This window comes from Mobula birostris, chromosome 14 (genome assembly GCF_030028105.1).
Source record: "Mobula birostris isolate sMobBir1 chromosome 14, sMobBir1.hap1, whole genome shotgun sequence".
Taxonomy (NCBI): domain Eukaryota; kingdom Metazoa; phylum Chordata; class Chondrichthyes; order Myliobatiformes; family Myliobatidae; genus Mobula; species Mobula birostris.
In genome coordinates this window covers 19,906,128-19,922,571 of record NC_092383.1, presented here as the reverse complement: position 1 = coordinate 19,922,571, position 16,444 = coordinate 19,906,128, and positions in this window count along the sequence as shown.

Here is a 16,444-nt window from a genome sequence, read left to right as displayed (position 1 = left end):
GGGGCTTATATGGGAAGCAGGGTTTGAGGGTCGGCACAACATTGTGGGCCGAAGGGCCTGTACTGTGCTGTACTATTCTATGTTCTACGTTCTATGATTTAAGGGAACTTGGATGAAGGCTTGCGACTAAACAGAATAAAATGATAAGCTGATGAAGGGCAGTCCATTTGGGTCCTCACGTAGCATAAACGCCAGTATGTAGTGGATGGGGCAAATGGCCTGTTTAGCCTGTTAATTCAATGTAATTCTGTGTTGTGTTGCAGAATGGGGCTGTTCAACCCTTCAAATTCACATTGACTAATTATACCCATTGACTTAGTCCCATTCCTCTGAGTTTTCCTTGTAGTTCCGCACATTATTTTCTCTTGTAACTTTCCAATTTACTTTAGAACGTCTTGATTGATTCTGTTTCCAATCGGTTTGAAAGATAGTGAAACCAATCTCTATGTAAAGATATTTCTTCCCATCCCCGCAGTGTATTCTTTCCCCATCACTTTAAATCTGTGCGCCCTGGTCCTTGAATTGTCTGTCGGTGAAAGCAATTTCTCTTCATTTACCCAATCTAAATCCATCATGGTCTTGTATTCCTCAATTATATCTCCTCTCAACCTCCTTTATTCCAAACACAAAACTTCATGACTCCAGTTTCTATTGGTAACACAAATTTCTCATTTCCTGGAACCAGTTTTTGCATCCTCTCTTATTTATTTTCGTACTTTCAGAAGTGTAGCGACCAGAATTAAATGTAATAATCTTGGTGGGTGGGCAAACCAGTATTTTATGAAGTTTCAACATGACCTCCTTGTTCTATTCTACGCTCCTATTTAAGATTCATTCCGCATTCTTCACTAACGGCTCTTTTAATCCATCATGCCATTTAATACACAGATAAGCCTAGGTTCCTTTCTTCCTTTAGAATTGTGCCACTTAGTCTAAATTATCCCCTACCAAATATATCTCTTTATGCTTCTCTGTATTAAATTCTACTTTTTGTTTTTCAATTTTACTAGTCTATGTCCTTTTGCAGTTTATTATTATCTGTTGGTGTTCAAGTTCGGTTCCAGTGATGAATTCTGGAATCATGGTCATACCCAACTCATATGGTTCTGATATTGACGCCTGGGAAAAAGCATCCTCCTGTATTAAAAGCAACCCCTTGGCGTAGCCCTCCGCTTTGTTCTTTTGTGAACTTATCCCATGCTAACACTCTTATTCTTTAAGCCTCTAGTTTTGTAATTGACCTTTCATGTGGGGCTTCGTTAAGTTCCTTCTGAAATCCCTTTATTTATTTATTTATTTGTTTATTTATTTGGATACAGGCCCTTCGGCCCTTCGAGCTGCACCACACAGCCACCCTGGCCTAATCATGGGACAATTTACAGCCGGAGAAAACCAACACGGTCACGGGGAGGACGTACAAACTCCTTATAGGCCACAGCAAGCATTGAACCCGGGTCGCCTGTACTGTAAAGCGTTGTGCTAACCACTATGCTCCTGTGCTGCCCTGATATTTAGGAAGCTTCTGCTGCATCCCATTTATCAGATTTGTCCGTTATCTCTTCACGTTCAGTTGGGTTTTTCTGATGCTCAAAAAGTCTTGGGAACACTCAGCAAACCAGGCAGCATCTGCGGAAAGCGAAACTGATAAAACATTTCAGAAGAATTTTCTGTTTATATTTCAGATTTCCAGAATTTGCAGATTGTTGCTTTTGTCACATCTGTTCTGTTTCTCTTTAATGAACTCAGATGTAAACTTAAAGAGTCAAAGATTTCTACAGCATGGAAAAAGGAACTTTGGCCCAACTGGTCCATGCTGACTTGGCCAAGATGTCCATCTAAGCTAGTCACATTTTGTATGCATTTGGCCTATACCTTTCCTATCCATGTACCTGTCAAAATGTCTTAGGTGTTGTTAATGTGCCTGCCTCAACCACTTCCTCTTGCAAATGTAAACTTCTGAAGTATCCTATCATAAGACTGTGAGATATAGGAGCAGAAGTAGGCCATTTGGCCCATTGAGTCTGCACTGCCATTCAATCATAGGCTGATTCAATCCTTCCAGTCATCCCCACTCCCCTGCTTTCACCCCATACCCTTTGATGTCCTGGCTAATCAAGAACCTGTCTATCTCTGCCTTAAATACACCCAATGACTTGGCCTCCACAGCTGCTCATGGCAACAAATTCCACAGATTTACCACCCTCTGACTAAAGTGACTTTGCTCATTGATTTTTGTTCCCAAAAGTTTCCTCAGCAGAAAGACGACATGGCCTGTACTTGCCATCTGACTCTTTACAACCCTTCTGAACAAAGATGTCACCAATATCAAATGGCTGAAGGAACTCAGTGGATCTGGCAGCATCGTTAGGGAGAAATGAATGGTCAACATTTTGGGTCAAGATCTTGTATCAGTCCAGAAATGTCGACCATCCCTTTCTCTCCACAGGGATCCTGTTTCAGTCACAGAGACCGTACAGTAGTTTGATCTTTGCTCAAACTTAAGCATCAATGGTCTTTTCTGTCACCACCATCTTCAAGATATGGCCCCTCAAGAAGGCAACATCCATCATTAAGGACCTTCACCAACCAGGTCATGCCCTCTTCTCATTATTACCATCGAGAGGAAGTACAGGAGCCAGAATACCCACAAGTCAGAAACAGCTTCTTCCCCTCTGCCATCGGATTTCAGAATTATAAACCTATGAACACCACCTTTATCTTTTACATTATTTATTTATTTTTTTTTATTATTTCTAGTAATTTGATGTCTTTGCACTGACATTTGATGCAAAGGAACAAATTTCACGTCATCTAAGTTGGTGATAATAAGCCTGATTCTGATCACTGCAAATATCACTCATTTCTAATGTGTGCATACCCATTTTAGCTCTGTCATATTCTCCATGCTCTCCTTCCAATCAATCTTTTTCTCAAAATCTCCTGTAACATCTGCTACTGGTGCTTGCTCTTTGAAGTGCAGTCACATTATGCAATGCAAGAATTATTTGCAGGTCGTGTTACTAACTACACAGCAGAAGACATTCTCCGGTCACTGAAATTGTAAATTGATTATTTTTCAATTCATTTCTAATGCCTGGGTGCTAAAAGGTAATTTTACTGCCGATTGACCATAATTCTATTAGTTATAAGAGAGTGATGGAAATCGATAGGTCAGGTGCACAGGTTAGGGTGCTAAACTGGATCAATGCTTACTGTGGATGGATTAGTCAGGATCTAGCTGAGTTCATTTGGGTGACTATGTTCGAAAGAAAGAAATGAATAGCAACTGGGAGGCTTCTAAGTGTGTGATAGCATGTTGCTCTGAGGGTGAAGGGTAAATCTGGCAGGTTTAATAATCCTTGTGACCAGGAGAGATATTGAGGGTCTGGTTAAGAAAGAAACGAAGCATATGTTGGAGTTAGGAGGTCAGGGTTGTGAAAATTCCTTGATGACTATAAAAATATTAGGAATTATCTTCTAATTCTCTAATTTTCCCCAAAACTCAGGAGGGCAAAGAGAAGATATGAGATGGGTCTGGCAGGTAAGGTTAAAGAAAATCCAAAAAAGATTCTTTAGCTATATAGAACACGTACGTACATGCCCGCACGAGAGAGAGAGAGAGAGAGAGAGAGAGAGCGAGCGAGGAGCTTCCCTTAGAGATCAGCATGGCGCCTATGTTTTGAGCCAAAGAGATGGATGGGATTTTTAATCAATATTTCTCAACAATATTTACTGAGGAGAAAATCATGGTTTCTCAAAATATAAGGGCAGCAAGTGGAGATGTTTTGGAGAGCATTAATATTACCAGGAAGTGGGTATTGGCAGCCTTACAGCCCATTAAGTTACATAAATTACCAGGATCTGATCAAGTGTATCCTTGGAGTGTGGGAAAGAGAATTTCAGTTAAACATGGTTAACTGGAAAGAGTGCAGGAAGAACTTATAAGGATGTTGCTAGGACTAGAGGGCCTGAGTTGTAGGGAGAGGTTGGCCAGGCTATTTTTATTCCTTGGAATCTAGGAAAATGAGGATGACCTTACAGTAATGTTTACATTTATGAGAGGGATCGATAAGCTGGATGGTAACTGCCTTTTTCCCCAGGGTAGCAGAGACCAAAGCTGAGTGACACAGACCTGGGGCGAGAGGGGTCAGATAGAAAAGAGTCCTGAGGGGTACATTTTTTATGCAGACAGTAGTGGGTAGAGAAGGAGCTGTCAGAAGAAGTATTTGAAACAGGTACAATAGTATCATTTAAGAAGGACTTAGAGGGGTGCGGGGCAAACATAAGAAATTGGGATTAGCTGGTTGGGAGCTAACTGGTAGGGACAAAGGGCCTATATTCAACATGTATAGCTCTATAACGCTTACAACTCTATTTTATTCCTCAGATACCTATTAATCTTAATGGAAAATTCTAGATACAAAAGGTTTTGTCAACTTATTTGGCAAGGTGCGAATACAGGGCTTGTACAGACATATAACAGGGGCTAATGAAGATGTCTTGGCTGTTTACCAATAGTTTAGTGACATGAGGGAATGCAGGAAGCACTGGGGAGCTGTCAACAAGGGGCCTTTAGAGCATGCAAAGGACTTGCCAGGGAACACCAAATTGTCTTGGAACACAAGAGACTGCAGACACACAAATAAAAACTCAACATGTCCAACGTCGTCCCTGGAGGGCAAAGAAATGGTTGAGTCGTCGGTTGGAGCCAGGATATAGAAGTGTGAGGGAGGGGTGTGACAGAGGCTGGTAGGTGATAGGTGGAACCATAAGAAAAGTAAAGGAGAGTTTCAGGCGCATACGCAATACTGGAGGAACTCGGCAGGTCAGGCAGCATTTATGGAAGGAAATAAATAGTCAATGTTTCCAGCCAAGACCCTTCATCAGGACTGGAAGGGAAGGTGCAAAGAAGCCAGAATGAGAAGGAATACAAGCTAGAAAGTGAGAGGTGAGATCAGGTGGGTGGGGGAAGAGTATGACATGGGAAGCTGGGAAGTGATAGGTGGAAAAGGGCTAAAGAAGAAGGAACCTGATAGAAGGGAGGTGAGTGGATCGTGGGAAAGAGGGAAGTAGGTGGGTAACCGGGGGGAGATGAGAGGCAGGTGAGGAGGAGAAGAGGTAAGAGGATAGCCATAGCGGGGAATGGAAGAAAAGGGATGAAGGGAAAAGATGACCAGAAGTCAGAGAAAACAGGTTGGAGGTTAGCCAGTCAAAATATGACGAATATGACAATTTCCAGCAGATAGAACAAGGAGTGGAAGGGTCGGGTGAAGGGCTGAGACAGAGGCAGGGTGGGGTAATGGGCAGGTGGATCCAGTTGGGGAAGTGGATAGGAAAGGTGGTAACCTAAAGGAGATGAATCCCTGGCAGTTAAATATGTGGGCAATGGTCAGATGGAACTATATGGGGAAGTGTGATGAGTCTAGGTAATGGGTGGAGGGGGGGGGAGAGATGGAAAAGAAGAACAAATGGATAAACATCCTGGGTGGGCTGATGGAGATGGGAAAGGAATACAGATGGAGATGGTTACCTGAAATTGGTAAATTCAATTTATCATACATTGGGTTGTATGTTTCCCAAGTGGAATATGAAGTGGTGCTCGTTTGTGTTTGGCAGTGGAGAAGGCTGAGGTCAGGCAGATTGATGTAGGGGTGAGAAACACATTTGAAATGAAATGCAATCAGAAACCAGACATGAAATTGCCCAGCTTTGTAGCTTCCTGGTACGTAATGACCTGATAACCTCTTTACCCCCCCCACTTCCTCCGTCAAGACACATCACATCCCTTGGGCGCCATCTTCCTCTTATCTCCACGGTAACCAGAGGAGGTCTACTCCTTTTTGATATTAATGAGGTTGGTGTTCCCAACTGGCAAACTTTAACGCTGCTCTGGATTTAAAAAAAAATTATATAAGAAAAAAAAAGCAATCCAAACAGCACAGAGCCTCGTTATATCCTGACCTCTGAGAGCCAAGTTTTTCATCTCTTTTAATGAAGTGTGTGCCGTTGAACAGAGGAAAACATAACCTGAAACTAGATCAAGTGTTGAGGTCTGGCAATCCCATTGCAAGTTAAATCTGGCAGTCACAACCTCATAAAGAGGTTGGGTTGTGTTTATACTTTTAGCTGTAAAAGATTACAAATTGGACTTTCTAACATGCTCAAAAAATACACCTCGATATTAAGCGACACTGAGACAAGAAAATGGGGCATATTCCTTCAAGAAACTCAAAATGCATTTTTATAATGATAATTAGGTAGTTCAAAGCATCGGGTTTCATATCTTGATGATCCATTCCAATTATAACAGCATTAGGGGAAAACATAGCTTTCATAATTATATGAGAAGTAGATCTAATTTTCTCAATGTCATTCCAACATTACATTTTGCTATCAGTGCTGCTGGCTGAGCAATTATCTTTTCTGCATTTAACTGAGCAGACTGAATCAAGGGTTTGACATTGCGTTACTTTGTAAAATGAGGCAGACAATACTACATGCAGCACCAAAGGGTATCAGTATTTCCTTGCTCTTGTGTGGCCTGGAATTTTTTTTAGCACCACTAATCCGCACTCAATATTCAATTCATCCCCAGCGGCTCCAAATCAATACTTTAAATTAATGTATTCAAAATATCTTAGTCAGAATCATTGCTTTATATGACGATTGCTCTATACAGGAAGAGGCTCGTTTGCTTCCTTGGGCATAACTGAAGTAGGTTAATGTGCAGGTAGGTTGCCGGGGAGCGTGTTTTCCAGACAACCAACATACGAGTGATTAGGTTTTTCACAAAATAGCCAATGGCAGTCTCAATACGGATGTGCTGAGTTTTGCCTAATGGACAGCAAGTACCTGACGCAACATATTAATCCCCTTCCTTGTCAATATGCATCATTATGGAGCATGCTTGAATGGAAGTGGGATTCCATCTAGCAGTGGCACCTGCTGTTCATCCATCTGTCACCCTCAGCACTTCTGCAACTGCCCATTTGCAGGTGAATGATTTCCTCCTTTGTCTCCCGTGCTTTTGTTAACTGCCCCTGCTTGTTTTGGCTTCCCGGCTGCCGTTGTTTCAGTCTTAAGAGCATTCTCTAAACAAGGTTGCAGTGTAAATTTGGTCTTTGCAAAGCTGACTGTTGGAGGGCTCATAGTCATGCATTGTAGCATTTTGATAAAGTTGTCATGGAGACAATGTCTACTGAGAATATAAAGCACTGTGTGCACTGCCAATTAAACAGAATCCCTCAGATGGCGCACAAAATGGCAAATATTGGACCCACTCTTTGCATATTGTTTGGCGGTCTTTATTTTTGTGTGGCCCTTCCATAACTGAAAGAAAATGAAGCAGAAGGAATTATTCCATACTAATAATCATATTTGTTTTAAACTGGCAGATAGCAGTAAAAGGCTACTGGCGTGTACCATTTTATGGTGCTCTGAGTAAGATCCTCTGCAAATCTCCAGTATGATAAAATTTAACAGATGGAAATGGATATAAATTTGGCAAAGACAGCTCCTGCAAGAAGTGGAGCATTGATACAATAGAATTTACGGAGGATTACTGGAAGATCTTAAATTAATGTTGTTATCTATGAAAAACCTGCAGATATTAAGAGGAAAACTTTTTTTATACCAAAAACTGTGGATTTCCAAGAAACCTCTTTAACTCTCATATCAATCAGTAAATATCATGCCTTCACTGTTATTTACTTCAGCCACTGGTAGGCAAAGATAGGAAGTCCTGGCAGTTACAAAGTGCTTCATTGCACTTTAGTTGAGAAGTTTGACTGTTTCCTGCTTTGACTGACATTTGCAATGTTCCTTCCCCAGAGAATAACTGTCTGTCTTGGCTACAAATCATCTTTGAAGGGAGATGAAAAACTCACAGAAAGGAAAGGGCAGCAAGATGTTCTTTTTGCACCGCTTTCTATCACAGATTGATAAAGGAGTGTCAATAGCAGTAACCGTAACCCGAAAGTTAGACTGTCAGAACAGCAGACAGACTAAAGCAGAGGGTAGGTATAACATCCAGAAACATGGACAAACGAATCTTATTGTCTTTGTTTTTCAAATGTAGCTTCACAGAAGTTAAAATGTTTAGTAACAGGGCTTCACCAAGAATCACAGCCATCAGACTGCAGTCATATTAAACAAGAAGTACAACTTGAATGACGTATGGTCATTGATTTGAAATATTACACTCAGCAATCTCTTTCTGTTGTGTATTTAATATTTCAGTAGTATTTGAGTAATATTGTAAATATATCATTTGATTAAGCTATCTTTGATTACTTAATTCATTATGGGTTACATGTAAGAAGTAGGTGAATGACATATGTCACCACGCCACTAGTTATGAAATTTATGGCATTTATGGAATCCCACGCCATAAATGAGGGGCTCACTTAAGTAAAAACGAAGAGTACACATTTATCCCCGGTCTCCCGTGTTTACCCTTTTGAGTAGTTTATAGAATTACAAAACATAACACTTCCTGCCATGAAAGATTATTGTTTCTCTCTCCACAGATGCAGTTTGACCAAGTGATTATTTCCAGCATTTCATGAACACAGGAGATTCTGCAGATGCTGGAAATCCAGAGCAACACGCACAAAATGCTGGTGGAAATCAACAGGCCAAGCAGCATCTATGGAGAGGAATAAACAGTCGATGTTTCAGACTGCAACCCTTTATTAGGGTTTTAGATTTCAATCATTTTGTGTTTTTTTTTCAGATCTCCAGTAATTTCTGCAAATTTGAACATATCACAGTACTGATTAATCATTAAGTATTGATGTCTAATTTTGCTCCTCATCCATCACTGTTAATGATGAGAATGGATATTAACATCAAAGTAAAATAAGCTGACAAATCCCTACCCACCCCCTTATCTGCTACTTCCTATGATAAATTTATTCCGCTTTATGATCTTTTCTCACTTACATCAGGAAAGAGCACTTAAAATAACATTGACTTCTGTTCCTGATATTGCAAAAACTCTGCAGGAAAAACCATTACTGAAGTGAAATTAAAACTATAAATGACAGGCACTAGTTAAGTAGCAATTTAGAAAATCAGTAGTTCTTAACTGCACTTTGCACAAATAATTAAAGAATGGGATTAGACAAGAAACAGAATCTATTTAAATAACAATTGCAATAGCTTTAATCCAATTTAATTTACAACAGCATACATGTAATTTAATTTTAAACAATAACTCATCTCATCAACTGCTAAAATGAATCACCAATTGAAAAATTAGTTTAATTTAAAGTTTTCTATTAGTTAATGATGAACCTACATTCATTCCAAACTTAAACAATTGACAAGGAAGTATTGTTCCTGGTTAAACAACCACATCTGTGTTGGTTCAAATAGAAGCAAAGGTTTCCGAAAAATAATTGTCAGGAAGCGTTGTCCTTCACTGTCAGGGGTGATAAGATAACTTAGAAGGGTAAACGCTCTCGGTAGAGGAACAAGGTGTTAGGAAGTCAATTGAGGAAGTTGCTCGCCTGAGATTCCTTCCTGATTGATGACCTAATTTTCCAGAAGTGCAAAACCAACCATCTTGCTTAATAAAGACGGTCAAACACTGCAGTAGACATTAGCGCCTGAGCAGAAAGCTCCTAGTATTAATTTCATAAGTCACTGTCAGCAAGTGCCCCATTTTGTAGGATCTATTTAAAAGGAATAACTGAAGCTTGCAAGTTATAGAATTGAATCAATTTACAACAGGATGGACTAACTTGAAATAGGGTTACAGTAGCATAACGGTTAGGTTACAGGATTAATATCCAGGGTTAGGGAGTCAGTAGCAAGCGCATTGGCCCAAATGGCCCAAACTGACCAAGATTTTCAGCTGAGCTTATACCATTTGCTCACATCTGGCCCATATCCCTCTAAACCAGGATTGCCCAACATGGGGTCCATGGACCCCATGCTTAGTGATATTGGTCCACAGCATAAAAAAGGTTGGAAAGCCCTGCTCTAAACCTTTCCTGTCCAAGTGCCTTTTTAAATGTTATTTATAAAACTACCTCAATCACTTCCTCTGATAGCTCATTCCATATACTGTCCACTCTCTGGGCGAACATGTTATGTGAACTTAAATTCCCCCAGTCTTATGAAGATAAGTTTGGTGAGCTCGGGAATTTCTCACTGGAGGGAAGGAGAATGAGAGGCAACTTGATAAAGCAGAGAAGATGATAAACTGCATAGAAAGCAGATGCCAGAGACTTTTCCAAGGGTGGAGTGACTAAAGGAGGCAGAATTTTAAGGTCACGAGAAGAAAGTACAATATCAGAGGTAATTTTTTAACACAGAAACTGGTGGGTGCATGGAACATCAGGGGTGGTAGTAAAGGCAGAAACATTAGGGGCATTTAAGAAACTCTTAGATTGGCTCATGAATGAGAGAAAAATTGTGGGCTATGTAGGAGGAAAGAGTTAAATTGATCTCGGAGTAGGTTAAAAGGTTGACACAGCATCGTGGTCTGAAAGGCTGTAATGTGCTGTAGTGTTTTATGTTCTATATTCACTTTGACATGAGATCAGTGTCAAAAAAAGCCAAATTAAATCCACTGTGACTCAATGTTGTATAACAATAAAACATGAAAACTTCTAAGCGGGGTGAATACTTTTTATAGGCACTGTAAATCTGGAATAAAAAGTTAGTATCAGTAGGGTTACTTTGAGACTTCTGGATTGTTCTAAAAAAATTATTTGGCTCAGCAAGAAGGAATTCTGCCATCCTTATCTGGTCTGGCAATTTGTAACCCAGAGCAATGTGGCTGATTTTTAACTTGCAAGCTGTTTAATTTAATGGGCCAATAAATGTCATCCTTGGCTAAATAATATAAGATTTGGTGAAGCTGAAAAAATGTCCACAATATATATATCTGCCACTGGCACCGTTGTACCGTTGTGTGACAAAGTAATGGTCCCTGAAGAAAACTCAAGGAAGGAGAGCAGATGTGACAGATGAGCATGTTCAGATGGAATTATCAGATAATGAAGATGGAATGAGCATGGGGTATGTACTTCAGAGGGAGGGGACCATCATGGAGATACCTTCAGAACTCTCAGAGAGAAAACTGAATTATTTGGGCATGTTTACAGGAAGGCTGAAGAACGAGTGGGTGAAAAGCCAAGCTGGAACTTGTAAGGAGATCGAGGAGAGGATGATAAAAGATGTGATGGAGTGACCTGAGAGAGATGAACTTAGAATGAACTGTAAGGAGGGTCAGGATTCACAAAGAGTGATTCATTTGGGCACAAGTAAAAAGAGAATATCTGAATTTTGCAAGCTTCTCAGGATTTACTTTCCCTTACACTGTAATTCAGGTAATAGCTTTCTGGTTACTGAACACTTAACCAACCATACTAGTTCAATTTTGCTGTCTAGATTAACATTTATGCCTCAACTAATACCAAGCAAAATAACTAGATTGGGTAACCACTAAACCAAATTTATTGTGTATGAAACCATGCTGCATAATTGCATCCACTCTACTTGAGGCAATGGCTACTGCCTTTCAAAGCCTTGAGACAGCAAAAGGCTTTTACTGCAACCATTATGTGCCAGATTGTTGCAGGTTAAATACCACAAATGTTTGGACTTTTGACTCAGTACATTGCTGGTGGGATGCTGTACAGTCAGAGGTGCCGTCTTTCAGATGGGACACCAAACTGAGACCATAATGCGACCAGTTTTAAAATAGGGATGGAAAAGGATATGATAGGTCCACAAGTAAGGATCCTAAACTAGAGCAGGACTAACTCTGGGGGATTTAGACAAGATTAGCAGAGGTCAATTGGGTGGACCTTTAGAGCAGGGCTTCCTAATTTGGGCCCACAGACTTTTTGCTTAATGGTATTGATATTGGCTCATGGCATAAAAAAAGGCTGGGAACCCCTGGTTTAGAAGGAAAGGAATGAATAGCAAGTGTGAGGCTTTTCTGCGTGCCATATCAAGATTTTTCCGAGAGTGATATCAAGAATCCAGGAGACTGTCCAGAACCTGTAACTCATCAGTCATGTTTAGGGAACATTTGATGACAAGAGAGATTAGGGCACTGGTCAAAAAGAAAAAGAAGCATATATTTTGTTAAGGAGATTGGGGATGAGTGAATCCTTTGATGACTATTAAAAGATTAGTACTCAAGAGGGATGTCAGTAGAACAAAGAGGAGGTATGAGATGGATCTGGCAGGTAAAATGAAGGAAAATCCCAAAACGTTCTAAAGCTATATTAAGAGCAAAATGGTGGCTAAGGAGAGATTAGGTTTCCTTATAGATTAGCATGTCTGCCTATGTCTCCAGCCGCAGGAGATGGATGGGATTTTTAATGAATGTTTCTCCTTGGTATTTAATAAGGAGAAAATCATGGATGCTCAAGGGGTAAAGGAAACAAGTGTCTATGTTGTGGAGGACATTCATATTACCAGAGTATTTTCCTCTTTACAGCACACTAAGGTAGTTAAATCCCCTTAAATCCCCAGGATCTGACAAAGTGTATCCTTGGATTTTGTGGGGCACTAGAGAAGAGATTGTGAAGGCTCTTGCAGAGATATATGCTGCAACCTTAGTCACTGGTGAAGTTTTGTTATTTAAGCAGGGTAGGGAGGACAAACCAGGGAACTATAAACCAGCCAGCTTGACATCAGTAGTGGGGAAGTTACTGGAGAGAATTTCGTGAAACAGGATCAACCAGTTTTCGGAGAGAGAGAACCAGATTAGTATGGATCAATGTGCCATGGTCCTGACTGAACAGCAGCAGATACCCAAGCTTCAGCACTCCAACTCCCCGGAGTATGATTAGATGCTTCTGTCCTTTTAAGTTTCAGACGGGCAATTATTGCCTGCCACATTCCTGCATGTACTTTACTTTATGGAAAGCCTCATGCTGAGTTCTCAGTGCTCATAATTGCAGGAGTTCCATTTCTAATACTACTGCTTGTGACTTTGCCTTCAGATTTCTTTTGTTTTGTCTTATTTGTTTTGAGTCTGAGTTAATCCTAGACCTTACTCTGCACTTGGATTTGTCATCATCCAAAACCCTCTTGTTACAGTATGGCTTTGTGCATGGAAAGTTGCGTTTGACGAATCTTTTAGAGTTGTCTGTTTGGACTATGGCAATGACTCTGACAAAGTCCGGCAATGAAGGCTGATCTGAAAGGTGAGATCCCGTGGAAACTAGGGAGAGCTAATTAGATGGATCCAAAAATTGGCTCACATTTAGGAAGCGGAGGATGGTAATTAAAGATTGTCTCTCAGGTTTGAGGTAGGTGGGTAGTGGTGTGTTGCAGGGGTCAGTACTGGAACCCTTGTTATTCATTAGTTATATAAATTTTTTTGGGATGTGATAACACAAGTTTGATCAGTAAGTTAAGCAACACATGCAAAATGCTGGAGGAACTCAGCAGGCCAGGCAGTATCTATGGAAAAAAAGTAGAGTCAACGTATCAGGCTGAAGCCCTTCGGCAGGACTAGATAAAAAAGCTGAGGAGTAGATTTTAAAATATAGGGCGAGGGGAGAAAGAAACACAAGATGATAGGCAAAACCTGGAGGGGAGGGATGAAGTAAAGAGCTGGGAAGTTTATTGGTGAGAGAGACAGATGGCCATGGAAGAAAGAAAAAAGGGGAGGAGCATCAGAGGGAGACAATGGGCAGGCAAGGAGATTAGGTGAGACAGGGAAAAGGGGATGGGAAATGGTGAAGGAGGGAGGGGCATTACCGGAAGTTTAAGAACTCAATGTTCGTGCCATCAGGTTGGAGGCATGACAGGTATTGCTCCTCCAACCTAAGTGTGGCCACATCACGACAGTGGAGGAGGCCATGGATGGACATATCAGATTGGGATAGGAAGTGGAATTTAAATGAGTGGCCACTGGGAGATCCTGCTTGTTCTGGTGGACAGAGTGTAGATGCTTTGCGAAGCGGTCTCCCAAACTACATCGGGTCTCACTGATATACAGGAGGCCACACTGGGAGCACCAAACACAGAAAATGACCCCAACAGACCCGCAGGTGAAGTGTTCCCTCACCTGGAAGGACTATTTTGGGCCCTGAATGGTAGTGAGGGAGGAGGTGTAGGGGCAGGTGTAGCATTTGTTCCACTTGCAAGAATAAGTGCCAGGAGGGAGATCAGTAGAGAGGGATGAATGGACAAGGTAGTTGCATCGGGAGTGATCTCTGCAGAAAGCAGAAATTGGGAGTGAGGGACAGATATGCTTGGTGGTGGGATCCTGTTGGAGGGGGCAGAAGTTTCAGAGAATTAAGTGCTGCACACGGAGGATAGTGGGGTGGTACGTGAGGACAAGAGGAACCCTGTCCTTGGCAGGAGGATGGGGTGTGCATGAAATGGAAGCAATACACTTAGGTCAACATATAATTGTTGAAGAAAGTGCAAAAATGAGTCTACCTATCAAATGCAAAAAGACAGAATGTATGGTGATATCCAGAAAGAAGGAGAATCCTATCTGCAGGCTGAGAATAAACGGGGAAGACATAAAACAAGTAAAGAATTTTTGCTACTTAGGAAGCTGGGTGACATCAGATGGCAGGGGCGACATGGACATCAAAAGGAGAATAGGGATGGGCAAAAGATGCCTTCATGAGAATGAAGAGTATACTGACCAATACTAAACTAGGCATGGCAACCCACCTCAGAGTACTGAAATGTAACGTTTATCCAGTTATGTTATATGGTTCAGAATGTTGGACAATATCTAGTAACATGAGGAAATGAATTGTATCAGCAGAGATGTGGTTTTTGAGGAGGATGCAAAGAATATCATGGATGAAACAAATATCTAACAAGGATGTCATGAACAGAGCAAACACTAAAAGAGAAATAATGTATGAGATCATGGAAAGGCAACGTAACTTCATTGGACATGTGATTAGGAAAGAGGAGTTAGAATGCACGGCAATTATGGGAAAGATTGAAGGGAAGAAAGCAAGAGGAAGACAAAGACAAATGATGATGGAGGCAGCAGCCAGAGAACTGGAAATGAATACCAATGAATTGATCCACTTAACCCGCAACAGGAGTGTGTGGGCCATGGCATTCAAAGCTCAAACTGGGCATGGCACCTGATGATGATGATGACAGTTAAGTCAGCCTTGGTGGTGGAGGAAGTGAAGCCCCTCTCAATGAAAAAGGAAGACATCTCCTTCATTCTAGAATGAAGAGTTTCATCGTGAGAGCAGATGCAGCAGAGGCGGAGGAATTGAGGGAAGGCAATGGTGTTTTGACAAGTAGCAGGGTGGGATGATGTATAGTCCAGTTTGCTGTGAGAGTACCTGTGAGTCGGCTGGGGTGATATACTGCGTCCGGTGCTCCCGATGCGGCCTCTATATATTGGCAAGACCCGACGCAGACTGGGAGACCGTTTCACTGAACACCTACACTCTGTCTGCCAGAGAAAGCAGGATCTCCCAGTGGCCGCACATTTTAATTCCATGACCCATTCCCATTCTGATATGTCTATCCACGGCCTCCAACCTGATGGCATGAACATTGACTTCTCTAACTTCTGCTAATACCCCACCTCCCCCTCGTTCCCATCCGTTATTTATATATTTATTTATTTATTATTATATTATATATATTGTTTTTCTCTCTCTCTCTCTCTCTCCCCCCTTTTTCTCCCTCTGTCCCTCTGACTATACCCCTTGCCCATCCTCTGGGTTCCCCCCACCTTGTCTTTCTCCCTGGCCTTCCTGTCCCATGATCCTCTCATATCCCTTTTGTCAATCAACTGTCTAGCTCTTGGCTCCATCCCACCCCCTCCTGTCTTCCCCTATCATTTGGGATCTCCCCCTCCCACTTTCAAATCTCTTACTAACTCTTCTTTCAGTTAGTCCTGGCGAAGGGTCTCGGCCCGAAACATCGACTGTACCCCTTCCTAGAGATGCTGCCTGGCCTACTGCGTTCACCAGCAACTTTTATGTGTGTTGCTTGAAATTCCAGCATCTGCAGATTTCCTCGTGCTTGAGCTGTGAGAGTCTGCGGGTTTGTAATAGACATTAGTGGATAAGCTATCTCCAGAGACAGAGACAGTGAGATCGTGAAAGGGAAGGGAGGTATCAAATTTGAGGGCAAGATGGAAGTTAGCAGCAAAGTGGATGAAGTCAATGAGTTCAGCATGGGTGCAGGAAGCAGCATCAATGCTGTCATCGATGTAGCGAAGGAACAGTGGGGGATGGTCACCAGTGTAGGCTTGGAATGTAGACTGCTCCACGTAGCCGACAAACAGGCAGGTACAGCTGGGACCCATGCTAGTGCCCATGGCTACCCCTTTTGTTTGAAGGAAGTGGGAAGAGCCAGAAGAGAAATTATTTTAAAGTGAGGACCAGTTCCGCTAGATGGAGGAGAGTGGTAGTGGAGGGAAACTGGTTAGGTCTGGTGTCCAGAAAAGAACAGAGAGCTTTGAGGCCTT